This window comes from Grus americana, chromosome 4, assembly GCF_028858705.1.
Source record: "Grus americana isolate bGruAme1 chromosome 4, bGruAme1.mat, whole genome shotgun sequence".
NCBI lineage: Eukaryota > Metazoa > Chordata > Aves > Gruiformes > Gruidae > Grus > Grus americana.
The window spans coordinates 32,283,214-32,297,808 of record NC_072855.1 but is presented as its reverse complement, the minus strand read 5'-3'; the positions used below and the strand labels follow the sequence as shown (position 1 = coordinate 32,297,808).

The window sequence follows — 14,595 nt, the reverse complement described above, 5'->3', positions numbered from 1 at the left end:
TGTCTTATAAACCCATCTACGCACATTCTGTTATGATTGCTTTTACTAGCTTTCAAGATTGAGATTCCCAAAATATTTTGGCTGAACTGTAAGTGTGTAAGAAAAAAAATTTGCTCGTGTGTGGCTTTTCTTTTACATGAAAGCATTCCATCCATGAATGATTTAAAAGAAGGCTATGAGACATATTAGAAGATGGCTCTCAAGTTAAACACATTCATCTAACTATTCCTATCAAAATCTATTTAGACTTTTTTTTTTTTAATCAAGTAAGCCTGATGTCACACACGGTCAGCAGAGACTTTTTAGTCTCCTAAATTACCTAGTTTCAGTGAGGTTGCACTGACCATGCTCTAGGTGGACTGCTACACCTACAGCATATGAGGATCAATGCAACAATCCATATTGTTTTAAGTTTTCAGTTCCCTGCTCAAGGACACTGTGGAAGCTGCCTATTATCAAATAAGAGCTAAAAAAAAGAGTGGAGAAAACTGGAATATTACTACTTGCACAGAAGCTGAGTGCTGAAAGAAGTGAGAAGGACAGAAGGGGATAGACAGAAAGAGAGACAGAAAGTGAAGAATGGGCACCAAACAAAACAGAAACTAAGTTCAGAAAACTCAAGGTGAGAGACCTCTGATAAAATACGCATGAGTTAGTGAAAGGACATACAAACAGATGAGGAGGGTCTGCTGCGGAAAGGAAGAATAAACTAGCTTAACAAAACATATTGAAATGGGGATGCTCTGAGAAAAGACAACACGATGACAGGCAAGGTAAGGATAAAACTCAAATACTGTGCAGGAACAACTGAGCAAGGAGACAAGGTGGCTTTTCTAGGACTTTAAAAAAAAAAAACCAAACAACCCAACAAACCAAAACCAGAATGAAATAGAAAAATTGGCTTATCTAGTAACATTTTGACAAATCAGTAAGGTTATAAATAAGAGTAGAGACAGATACATGAGGGGAAGGAAGGAGTGAACTACAAGGATAAAGGAAAATTACATTTTGCCTGTCAGATCTTCCATCTTAAAAATTAGCAGAAGATGCCCCTTGGAGCTCCTTATAAGGCACAGCTGGTCATCAGAAGTTCCGAGTTCAAAAGAAGCTTTGATCAGGGTAAATCACAAACTGTTCCAAGATAGCCACATGATGTGGTTTAGCCCCAGCTGGCAGCTGAGCACCACGCCCCGCTCACCCACCTCTCCCCAGCGGGATGGGGAGGAGAACGGAAAAACAACGGCAAAGCCTCGTGGGTTGGGATAAGAACAGGTTACTGGGACAGCAAGGGAGAGGGAAAACAACAGTACTGGTAACAGATACTCACAATGGGTGATAACGGAAAGCAAATTACCGATTCGATGACTGACCGACTGGACGCTCAGCCCGTCCTGCAGCCATGCCGAAGCTGCCCCTGCCCGACCAGCCCCCTTTTATGGTGAGCATGACATCACATGGTATGGAATAGCCCCTGGCCAGCTTGGCTCACCTGTCCTGGCTCTTTGTGAAATTAACTCTATTCTAGCCAGAACCAGGACACCACATTTATTTGACCCTTTAAAGAAAAGAAAAAAAAAAAAAAAAAAAAAAAAATCAATCTCGTAGGTTTTCATTCTTATTCTCAGAATTTAGCTGAGATTTGTCATCACAGATATGAAGGAGAGCTTACAGCTCTTGTTATCATGAGAATACCAATGAACCAATTAATACTACAATTTTTCTTCTGCTAAAAGACATATTATGTTTTTGGTAGTTTTGCTTCAAAAAGATATTATGTAAGTTCTTTTCTTTAAAAAGAATCATAAAGCAGATTACATAAAAATGAAGCCTACTCATTTGTAAGATTTCCTTGGATTAACAGTGCCTGGATTAAATCTTTCTATTCATTTTTAAAAATTCACTAGTTTTACATGAGGACCTTCAGTCAGTAGTGCACAATAAAACATAAGGAGCTAAAAAGGATGGGTACCACATTCCCAAAAGCTTTAATAACTGAAGCAAAAAGATAAACCAAGGAGAACTAATCAAAAGACACAACTTTTAAATTAAAGGAAGGATGCCTAATATCCTACCTGGTACAGAAAACCAAAAGCTTTTCAGAATAGGCCTTATTCAGAGAAAAGAAATAGAAATCCATGAAGTATCATTAAAGATATTAAAGCAAAAGAATTATCTCGACAGAAAAAAAACAGGGGAGGAAAAAACCCAGCTCTATTACTGCTATATAATTTGTTTCTACAAAATAATCAGTGATATCGGAAGAGTCTTACTCAGAGAAGTCCCATACAAAGTTTTATTTGGAAGCTTATTGCCAATAAACAGCTGCCTTGATTCCTTCAGATTCAGCCATGTATAACATCACCTTCATGTAGCTCTTGTGCAATACTGTGAAGTTCACCATAATGTTCTCAATCACTTGTATCTTTTGCTTTGCTGTTTCCAAATGCACTAGGTAAAAAGCTAGTAACCAAACTAACCTAGTATGTTTACTACACTAGGTAATCACGTTAGTACTTCAGGAGTCAGGTATACTAGGTACAATTTTACTACTTGCTTCACTGGATTCTGAAGAAATCTACAGTTTTCAAATAGAAAGTTATCATTGAATAGATTGCAGATAATGACACATATCATGAAACATGCTGCTATAGGCTATATTTCTCTTAGGTAACTGACTGCACTTAAGATATCCCACCACTTTTTAGTCCACTTTATTCCAGAAACTCTCTTTTTGCAGAGTAATTAATAGAAGAGACCTCGGGACTGACAACTCTAGAATCCACAACGAAGTCTGTGGAATATCCTATATTTTACAGCTTTCTGATTTGTAACACTTTACAGATAGACGAAGGTCTGATATTGTTTTGTCATTTATAAAACATTTGCACAATATATGCTGCTGAATAAGTTATCAACCTCTTCTTCATCTCATTTAATAATGAAATCCAAGAAAATAAATTTAGTATTAAATGAGTTTCCATTTTAGCTGTGCATTTTACAGTAACTGTGTTCATGAAATACGGCACATTTCAACATTCCAACCGTCTACTTTAGCTTGGGATCAAAAAGACACCCACTTTTCAGACACTAAGGAAATTGGCCAGTCTGTTAAAAGGAGGGGGAATGTGTATTTTAAACAAATACTCAAGGTAACTGTCTGGCCTTATCAATTTCATAATTCAGAATGTAACTTTCATATTTTTATAAGAAAATTGAAAGTTTGTAAGACAAGAGTATATAAGAAAACCAGGTTCTTGAATAAAGGCACAAGTATGAGCTCTACCTTCTCCTGTGTAAAGGATATCAGTGGATTAGCCCCAGCTGGCAGCTACGTACCATGTAGCTGCTCACTCACTCCTTACCCTTGGTGGGATGGGGAGGAGAACCAGAAGAAAAAGGTAAAACTTGTGGGTTGGGATAAGGACAGCTTACTATGACAGCAAAGGGAGAGGAAATAACATCAGTACTAATAAAAGAATATACAAAGCAGGTGGTACACAATGCAATTTGCTCACCACCTGGAACCCGATGCCCAGCCCTTCCCTGAGCAGCCATTCCTCCTGCCTGGCCAGCTCCCTGCCAGTTATATATTGAGCTTGACATCATATGGTATGGAATATCCCTTTGGCTAGTTTGGGTCAGCTGTCCTGGCCATGTCCCCTCCCAGCTTCTTGTGAAAATTAACTCTATCCCAGCTGAAAACCCGGACAAAGGAGAGCGTTGAAAAGTGAAGAAAAATTGACAGAAAACATTTCGAAAAAGGCAGAATTTTCCTTATTACTCTAATGGAATAACAATAAAAATAATAATCTATTAATATCCAGGAAAGCATTGTTAGAAAAGACAATGATGTATCCCAAATTATTCTTGCCATGAATGTACTGAAATTAAACATGTCCTCCAGTATTTTTCTTTTACCATTTACCATACAACTACACAAACCATACATAACACTGTCACCAAAGTGAATCCCCATTAGGATTCAGACATTTACAAAAATTTTACTAACTCGCCTCTTTCCACCCTCTGGGGAAACTCTTATGCCAGAGAAAATCTGAAAATGGGAGAGGGTCGCTAAATCGGACTCACTAGACAAAACACATCTTGTGATGACTGAGACACGCGAACAACTGTTACTTATATCCAGAAAATGAGAGACACTATTTCATTTTTGCTCTAGACTGCTAATTTTCTGCTCCTTTCCACAGTCTACACAGGCAAAGACCCTACATTTGTTTAAACCCATTTATTTACATAATTCGTCTGAGCATTTACTAGCTTTATGCTGGTAACTCAAGACCACTGTCTTAGTTAAAACACTGAAAAAAACAAAAACCCCAAAACCAAAAAAAAACCCCAACCCTGAAGCATAAACCTAAGAAGGGAAATTCTTCCTTTACGAAGAAAATTGCAGTTTTGTTGGTGCAAATAATTACAAAAGGGTCAACAGTCTACTGATAAAAGCATAGAGAACATTTAAATCAATGGGTGAAGAGGCAGCCATGTATCATTTATTTATTTTCATTAGCTGATGCCCCAAGCAGATTAAAAGAACATGTATGATCTATGTGTGGAAACAACATGGATGCTAATGTCTGTAAAACAAACAGAACTATAATATTACTTGCAGTTCCTACACTGTTTTGAAACAAGTTAAAATATATGGCACAAGAGTATTTTTTCAAAACTAAATAACCCTTTAAAAGGTAACTGAGAAAACCCAGAATACAGGAGTGTTCTGATGCAACAAGCAGTTCTTCGCTTAGGACAGGGATTTCTCCATAAAGAGATCACCTATGAAAATTTATTTTTGTTGCTGAAGTAGAGCAGAGTCATTGCTATTTTGGCTTCAATCCTGTTAAGCAAACAAGCAGTCCCCACTGAAGTAAGCTGCTTGGGACAGCAGTTCTAAATAATTCCACTTTTGTCCCTATGGCTAGCAAAACATTTTTCCATTTCCAGTTTTGCATATCATTGAATGAAGAACAAAGCAAAAGAATAAAGTTAAAGTTCATCTATTATAGATCTCAGTTTCCAGTGATGTGATGAAACAACTATGCCACCTGTCAAAAACGTAGGCAACTTGTGACAAGTTCTGAAACAGAAGATGCTGACAGGCCAAGCTTCTGGCATCTGCACCTGAAGCAATTCCCTATTAGGGATTGCTTCCCAGTGATCCCCCGTATCTCCTTCTTAACCAAATAGCGCTTGGCATCTATAAGCCTTCCCTTTCGTAATCTGTGACTAGCAGATTAGCTTCTCAAAACACAGCTTGCTTTATTCATTCTCCCAAGACACAGTACCTACAAGACAAAACATGAACAACAACAACCACCACCTTGTATACACACATTTTGCCTCACTTGACTGTTAATCTTCCTTAGCCAGATTTTCTAAATTTCTTTTGGCCCAAATAAAACCGTATCTCTCGGGGAAAAATACCCCACAATCAATCAAACAACAAAACAAACAAAAAAACCTGCAAAACAAAAACCCACCCAGCTATTCCTAAATGACGCTTGCTCTGTTTGTCCAATGGATGCCACTTACATTTTCAAAACAAACCTCTTATTTTTAAAATAACAACAACAAAAAATACTTAAGATTTAAACACTTGTTGATTCAGATTTGACGAGCTGGGAAATATACATCATAGTAAAATAGCTGGAGTATGGCAAAGGGAAGTTTCTCCTTAGTTCTCACAAAAGTTTTATCAGATTGTCTTTATCATATAAACATATTTCCAATTGGTTTACATTACTGAAAGTGTATTTTGAATGAAATTTCTTCTTTAGACCTCCTTTCATGTACCTCGCCTTCAGTCAGAACAACATTACACAGGTAACTTAAGGCATAAAGGGCTATTTAAAAAGGCAAAGAACAAAGTCCCAATGATACTACTCAATGCTTCGGTGTCCAAATGAGCCTCCTTTCATTTGAAACACACTGGCTTTATAATTTGCTGCTTTCAGGTTTCAGCTCTTTTGGATGTAAGAGGGTAGCTCCTGAATACTAAAGACATGTAAACATGGAAAACTTCAGCTCTAGAAAGGCAGGATCAAGATCTGTAAGATGAGATACTGGTACTAGGAAAAGTCCTCAAAAAAATTAGGCAGGGCCTTAAATCTACTGTCAATCACTATAAAGGCTGAGGCATTGGTTACTACCAAGGCATTCCCCCTTCCTGATGAAAAATTCAACTTCAGTCCAGTAGCTCAAATTTCACAGTTTCTGTAGTGGAAGAAATAAAGTAAGGAGTTTCTTATTAATGATTTTATACTGTATGTGCTACTGGAGATGAATTAACTAAAGATTTTGTAAAGTATTTCTTAAATTATGATATTGCAAATAAAAAAACCTGAGGTGGCTTGACTTCCATGTTTCCTTTATGCGTCAAGGAATGTACTACCAGCTAATGTGGACTGAATGACCACCCTTGATGAAGACTGCTTTGTTCACTTAGCTGCATCAAATGCCCAAGAAATGTTAGTTTTGTAGGTAATTATTTCATGACAACGCTCATTGTAAAAAAAAAAAACCAAGGTTGTGCTGATAAGGCATGTAAACTACCTCCTAAGTCTCTCAAGCTGATATATGTAGCTTAAATTCCAATTTAATAGTCTTTTTTAGTCCTTAGTTACACTAAGAATACTAGGATAGAGAAACTAACTGTACTAATAAATGCATTTCAGCAGTATGTACTAAGAATAGTTAACTCCTCTAAAAATGTGTCTGATAAACGTTCACAGATACATAATTACTGACTCCATTACATTAATGGATGAAAAACAGTGGAATTAACATTCAAAGTGTTGTTACAGCCTATTTAAATTTACATTCATTCCTCTGTTGTCCCTTGTTCACCTGATACCTGCATACAAATGTAATTTACACTACCAATATATCAGTATCCCTGAAGATATCAAAAATAGTTTTATAGTTTGTAAGCCTTGACAAACAATACTTGCATATACTCAGGTAATTTTATGTACTTATATCGTTCCCTATTCACTAAAAAGGGAGAAGATAGATAACTACTTTCCTGCACAAGCCTTCTAAACAAGACCTTACATGGCTCGTGGACTTGAAGGTACTAAAGAAGAGTAATTTCTTTCATCTGTCTAGATCTTCACTCCTCTCCAACACTTCCTTAGATTATTCTGGACCCTGGCAAAAAATTAAAACGTATTTGACTTGATAAAAGTTCATTCCTCTTCAAAGAAAGACATGCAACATTGGCAGCTTTATCCAAAATATTTATTCCCTATTTTGAATGTGTCTATAATCAGGAATAGAAACCATGGGTCATGTCAAATTTACAAACTTTTAAAAATGTGATTTCTCAATTTACAACACAAGAAACCCTAGGTCTAATGGAGAACTCCAGGATTAACTTTCTGGATATTCCAGTGGGCAACATACTTTTCTGCAGCAGAAATTAGCAATGTTTACATTAAATTCTGGAGGCATCAGAAGCACAGTACAATTTGTTCTATAAGTCGTAAGATCATAAACTAATTCTTCTATTGAGAATGGCTGTATCAGTACTGCAAATGTTTCCTTCCCTGTCCTCCTCTCTCCTCTGGAGCTTTCCATCATCTTTCAAAGGCTGTTTTTTAATTTAAAAAAAAGAAAAGGAAAAAAAAAAAAGAAAAGCATGAGTTAATGCAAATATTACTAACCACTAAAATATACAGAAATCTGTTAGGATACTTTTTTCCCTTTCAGATTATGTACTTATTTTAAAAGCCATTGCCTGAACATAATTGAGAAGCCACGTAAGTTAGCACAGTATGACTGACTTGATATTATGCTCCATTGACTTGAAGTCATTTAGCTGTGACTGAGGATTTGCTTCTTGGAATCAGACACCGATTTTCATCTTTACGCAAAATAAACTACATTTTGTGGTATTAAGCCTAAAATTGTCCTTTTAAGGCTGAGTAGGTAAATGAACATAGACCTAAAATCACTGAGGTTTTTTATTTTAGTCCGTAAGTTGCTCTATTAGCAATTTAAGAAAAAACTGGTTGATTCCCTATTACATTGAGCTGTCATTTTCTGATTATTATACAAGAAAGTAATAACACTAATATTTTTTCCACTGTAGAAAATGCAAGATAGATAGTAATGTGCATAATGGTTTACCTGGATGTATTTTGTCCGGTTGATTATAAAAAGATCCTTGATTTCCATGAAGTATAATCTAAAATTGGCAATTTCTTTCAAAATAGATGAAATTAATTTTTGGTATTTAATTCTTTTTAAAAATTTCACAAATTGTCACAAATTTTATTTTTTAATGAATGTAGTATTCATAAAGTTCACTTAATTTAAATAAAGTCTGTAAAGTCAACAATATGAATTACATATTAGGGCTCTAGTACTGTAAACAAGCACACAGTTTACTTCAAGAAAGAGAATCCCTACTGTACTGCATTAAATAAACACAAGTTAAACTGTTTAAGAGTTTATGGAAATAAGTCTAGGTAAGATGCCTTATACAACTATAGGCTTTTTCCCTACTGTTTTATTTTACTGTTTTTTAAAAGCATGGAAGTAATTAAGAACATAATGAGAAATATCAAAAGGATGAATTATGAATTAGAGAAAAGATACTACAACAAAAGAATCAGCTAAACCTCAAAGTACATTTTGCTTAGGTCACCTTCATATTGAAAGGATATTAGTCTCAGGAGAGCATAATATAGGACAACCAGGATGATTCCAAGAGTACTTGTTATACAGAAAGGCTAAAAAAGTTCCATTTATTCTCAGTGGAAAACACTTCAGGGTGACCTAGCAAAAATATTGCAAAAGTTCTTGATTAAAAGATAGGGGAAAAAACCTTAGAAAAATATTAAAATTATGCAAAAAAATTAAAAAAATAACATCATTCTGCACAGATATTTCAATTTAATAAGATGATGATCAACCTCCTAATTCTAAATGACTGTATATTTTCCTCAGTATTCAGAACCTTCAGATTCCTGGGAAGTGGATATGACCATACCTTTTAGAGTGCTAAGTTTATGATTTTTAAGCAGGTAGTTCAAGTTAATTCTAGGCACAATTACTATTTCACAAACAAAAACTCTTTCTAAATCCAGGAACATGTCTCACAGCTACAGATTATCAAGGCATGTGTGACATTTACTCATTCAGCCTGCCATTTTCAAATATTTCTGAGTTTAAAGTGACACTAAACTTAGCTGAGACAGCCTTTTAAATGAATTGCTATTTATATTGCCATTCTGAGTTTCAGAAATTCTTCTACATCCCCCAAGATTTTTTTATTAAGTTCAGCTTGCTGCAATACTCATCTCACAGCATTCAGCAGCCTGACTGAATTTACACTGGAGAATTATGAATGAACTATGAATTAACTGAAAGCCATTCAACAAATATTATATATTTTATGTACCTCTCCTGTGCTACAAATAATACTGACTTCTTGGAAACACTATTGACATGCTTATTTTTTAAAAATAAAGTAACTTTTGATCCCATTCTTTTCCCTTCACCACTTTAGCGTTTGCTGAAATCAGTAGGCAGCCTTATTTAAACTATCTAGATCATCTGAAGAAATGGCACTTCTCTACTACAAGCAAAGGCTCAATAGTACAGAAAGACACAAGCCGTTTCTCCTTTTTTGCCCTCAAATATAATTTTTCTGTTGTTTTCTAAGGCTAGAGTCCAAAGAGTTTTTGAAAACATGAAAATGAGGTCTCTCTTTCTTGAATCATATTCCTGTTTGACTACTCTCGAGCACTATTTGTGAAGATAAGTTGAACATTTCTCCAAACAGTGCTACATAACCAACTGCTCCATGTCAACTTCATTGCAAATTATTTTGTCCAGCTGAATCTCTTTAAAATAAGAGATCTATAAAAAAAACCAAACCAAAACAAAAAAACATTACAGAGCAAGCCATAAGAACTCAGTAATCCAGGATCAGGTTCTAAATAGTTTTGTACATACCAGAGCGTGTAGCTCATGTACTTTATACAGAATGCAGAGATGCTGCCTAGGGAGAAATGCAAATAACTTACATAGTATGATCCTTTAAAAAAAAACACAAAAAAACTCATCAGAATATTTTGTCCTGTAATACTTTCTGTATCCATAAGAGAAAGATTGGAAGAAAATAAAAAAGTCAACGTTAACTTGAATTTTGCTGTTTCTTTGAGACACACTACAGGCAATCAGAATATTGAAGTCTGAACATGAAGAAAATAGTCTGCATTTCTTATCTAGTCTGGTTCTAGGTTCAGTTTGTAAGTCTAGAGCAATTTCACAGAATCACAGAATGGTTGAGGTTGGAAGAGACCTCTGGAGATCATCTAGTCCAATCCCCCTGCTCAAGCAGGGCCACCTACAGCTGGTGGCCCAGGACCATGTCCAGAATGCTTTTGAGTATGTCCAAGGAGGGAGACTTCACAACCTCTCCGGGCAACCCTTCCTAGTGCTTGGTCAACTTCACAGTAAAAAAGTGTTTCCTGATGATCAAACAGAACCTCCTGTGTTTCAGTTTGTGCCCACTGCCTCTGGTCCTGTCACTGGGCACCAATGAAAATAGTCTGTCTCTGTCTTCTTTACAGTTTACCCTTCAGGTATTTATATACATTGGTAAGATTCCTCCTGAGCCTTCTCTTCTCTAAGATAAACAGTCCCAGCTCTCTCAGTCCTTCCTCAGAATATTGTCAGTTTCAGGACATCAGATGGAAAGCATGATATTTAAAGGATGTGCATGACAAGATACTACTTTACTGAACAGTAGTTCCTCCCTATTTTTTGTTCTTCATGAGTGTAAAGCAAGTTCTACTCTATAGAGTAGCATCTAGAGGAAAGGGGACTTAAAAAAGTATAGACATCAACAAAATTGCCCTTTTGTTCAAACAATGCTGAGACTATTTGGTCCTTGTTTCATGATAAAGTAATTCAGAAATCTTCATTACTGGAAAGACCCTTCCTTTCCTAGTGACATGTACACAGTGCTGTTGAATTAGTGTACCACCACTCCTTTCCCCCCACACCCTTACCTGCATGTTGCTCTGCATATTTGTGGAACAACAAGATTTTATGTTGAAAGTTGATATAGCAACAATGATGGTGACACCACACAGAGGTAAATAACTTTAGAAATTTGAGGTTGCTTTGCCTTTGGTGGAACGCTGGCAACAAATCACAATTTGAAAGGGGGGAAAAAGCCAAAAGGGCAACAAAAGTTCAGGGTATTACTGGATTTTCTCTCTGAAAATTTAAAGAACTTAACCGCATCTGGGTCTTTTCATTCTCTGTAAATAGGGATTCTAGAGAGACATTTTACAAAGCCACTGACAGCTGAGCTCTCTTCACTGTGGAATCACCACATACAGACTAATCCCTCAAAGCCCTGAAGTACTGCCATCAAGCCAGACAACCAATTTATGGGTACTGTTAAAAAGGAACTTCCTTCCTAATCATCAATTTTATAAGTTATTTCAAACACCAGGTAAAAATACAAATGCTGTACCTTCAATCACTGAAAGTACAGAATAGATGACTAAACTGCTACAATGAAAACAAGTTTTATTTTAAAAAGAAGCTTATGAACTGCTAGCTATGGAAAAAGCATCAAGACTTCACAGTGAATTAGATTTACAAAGGAAGACTGGGAAGAGGCAGGAGCATGTCTTGTTAAAAGAAAGAATACTAAGAACAAATTAATTCAGCAACCGTTTAAAATTTAAAATGCATAGTAAATACAATACATATCAGAGATGCTTTGGTTCCATAAATGAGTGAAAACACACTAGAATAAAGAGCAGTAAAAGGGCAGAAATTAAATTGTTATAAGGGCACTTAAGCACTGATTACAGAAATGTAACTGCTTCAACAGGAAAACAATGAAAGCTCAATCAAACATATTGAAATAATTTTGACAGAATCCCCTTCAGAATAACAAATGAAATTTTTTTTTTTTAAACTGCTCCATCAAGGAATATAACAGTACTTTACCTTACTTTGTTACTTTATAACAGACAGTTAAAATGAGGGTATATAACATAAAATAATTTTAAAAGAAGCTAAGTGACCCTTAACTAAATCAACAAATCAGCAGAGTTCTTATGAATAAGTTGCTCCAGACAAGCATAGAAAGACCAGTGAAGTTGATCTGGAGGCCACATAAAGCATCTAGGTGAAAAACATTCTGGGTATGAGCACACTGGCTATTTCATCTCCCAAAACCTCAAAAAACAAAATTTTTAAAAAAATCCCACCAATATACAAAAAAACCACACAGACAGATGTCACAGATTTACCTTTTTGGTATTACCAAGAGGATTCTCAAGCACCTATTCCTTACTGGCACCTTCACTATTAATAAGAAAGGCTACCTTGCTGATTAGCACACTGGGAAACTGGAAAATAGAATTAACTTTCTCATCTGCCTCTTCACAGCATCTGAACAGTAAGCAAATTAAAAGACTAATGGCAGAGGAAAGATGTGGTGGTGATAAGCAATAAACACTTTCTATCTTGTGACAAGACAATTAGTACTTTCTGAAATAAAATATCTAACTATGCACAAACTAGTCTATGTACAAATTAAGAATTTCAAAGATTAGATTCAAAAAGTTGCAGGCAAAATAGTTATCGATCTTTAGAGTGGAAAAAGTTGTTATTATTACCAAAGACACTAAAACATCTTCTAACTACCTACCACGGACAAGAGCTGCATTTCTTCCTTAAAATTCCAGGTGCTCTTCATGTTTTACCTGTAAACCCAAGTACCCGTAGGATTAAGCCTCCAATACATAGTAGAAAAGAAACAAATATTACATAAAATATCATTATTATTCTCAAAAATTATAGCTTTTACATCTGCTAAATCCAGGGTTATTAGGGTTAAAAATAACTGCAGATTTTCTACAAAATACTAGATTATTCTTTTGCTAAAAAGAAAAATGTCAATTTCAAGACCTAAACAAGTAAAGAAATATTAAGCTTCAGTTCTGTAGCAGACCTAGTACAGACCACTGATTATTCTGCATTTAAAGTTAAGGAAAACAGAATGAATACTTGTGTTTTGAAGTGTAGGGTGTTTAAAGACAGAGAAGAAAGGGAAAGAAAAAATTATTTGGCAGTTTGGTTTTTGTTCTTGATTTTAAGGAGTTTGTTGACAGAGAATAATGAAAAATATAAAAGGAGAAAGGAAGCATGACTATAAAAGTTGACATTCCACAGACCCATCCTAGAGATTTGCTTTCATAGCAATTAGAAGGATAATCCTGTGAAGTACTTTCCCTATTTTATTTTTTTTTCCAGCTGAAGACGACACATCACTGTTCTTGATTACCTAAATCCACTCAGACATAGTCTGAAGTCCTCTGTAGATCCCAAGACCATTGATGTTAGGACATAAGAGAGGCTGTACTAGCTCAGGCCAAAAGTCAGCCTAGTCCACATCCAATAGTGGACTCGTCCAAAACATTACAGGAACTGAGCAAACATATATATCCTAGTATATATTCTCCTAGCCCATACCATTTCCATCTTAGGGGCATTCTGAGGTAGCAAACACTATCTTTGTATTTAAAATAACTCCACAAAGGATAAACACTGAAAAATTACTGAAGTCAAAGGCTGCATTATCTTTAAAGAACAGATCCATTCATACGTGAATAAAATTTATGCAGCTTCTTGTCTTGTCTTGATTAGCAGCTAGCTGAAAAGATACACTACAGCTAATTCAACTTATTATCTCACATTTAAACATTCTAGTTTTGAAATCTGCATTCTTTAAGGTCAATATTAGCACACTAGTTAACCACGTCACCTTCCAGCTCCCCACTTTCAACTCCCATTCAACCTAGTTTTTAAAAATCAACGTGAGGGGAAAAAATTGCACCTCAGAAACCTTATTTTATAGTCTGAGGCATCTGTAGAAACAGTTTCCCTACAAAAAATTCACCTTTATGAATGAGGTCTTCAGTACTGCACTTTCTCCCATGCGACCCTAAGACAGCCACTTCCCTAGCTCCCCCACAAATGCTACACCATTTGCCATGATAATGAACAAGCAAAGTTAGCTACCCAATAGATCCAGACAGAAAGTGAAAACAAGTCATTTTAGTTAAAAGACAGGATACATTGCCATTATTATTTTTTTACAATAGCACGATGATCCAAGCTAGATCAGTCATACCCTCCCATTGGAAGGACAATCCATGAAAACTGAAGCAGCAACTGACCAAAAATCACAGAACAGTTCTGATCTATTAATTTGTCAATTTAACATTACAAACTCATTTACAAAGATGACCTAAAAGGTCATCTAAATAGTCAAAGATCAAGTGAGAAAAAATTTTTGATAAGCTTACTCTACTTCAGGGAGCAGGAGGGAAGTAAGAGGATGACACTTTTGATAGATTAACAATAATTGCTATTGAGAGGAAGATTAAAATTATAAGATCTGATAAATAAATGCAAAGCTCACCAATATGTTTAGCAACAAAATTGGTGAATTTTCATTGAACATGCAAGAACAAAAAAATCACCTGATTCATTACAAGGAAAAATGCCCATCAGGAACATTCACATTGGTTGCAC

The 14,595-nt window shown here is 35.6% G+C and overlaps 1 protein-coding gene across 2 annotated transcripts in view; it reads right to left on the bottom strand.

Moving 5' to 3' along the window:
* The window catches only part of TUSC3 (tumor suppressor candidate 3), a 129,722-nt gene that overhangs the window by 80,589 nt on the left and 34,538 nt on the right, over positions 1-14,595 (bottom strand). The window lies entirely within an intron of this gene.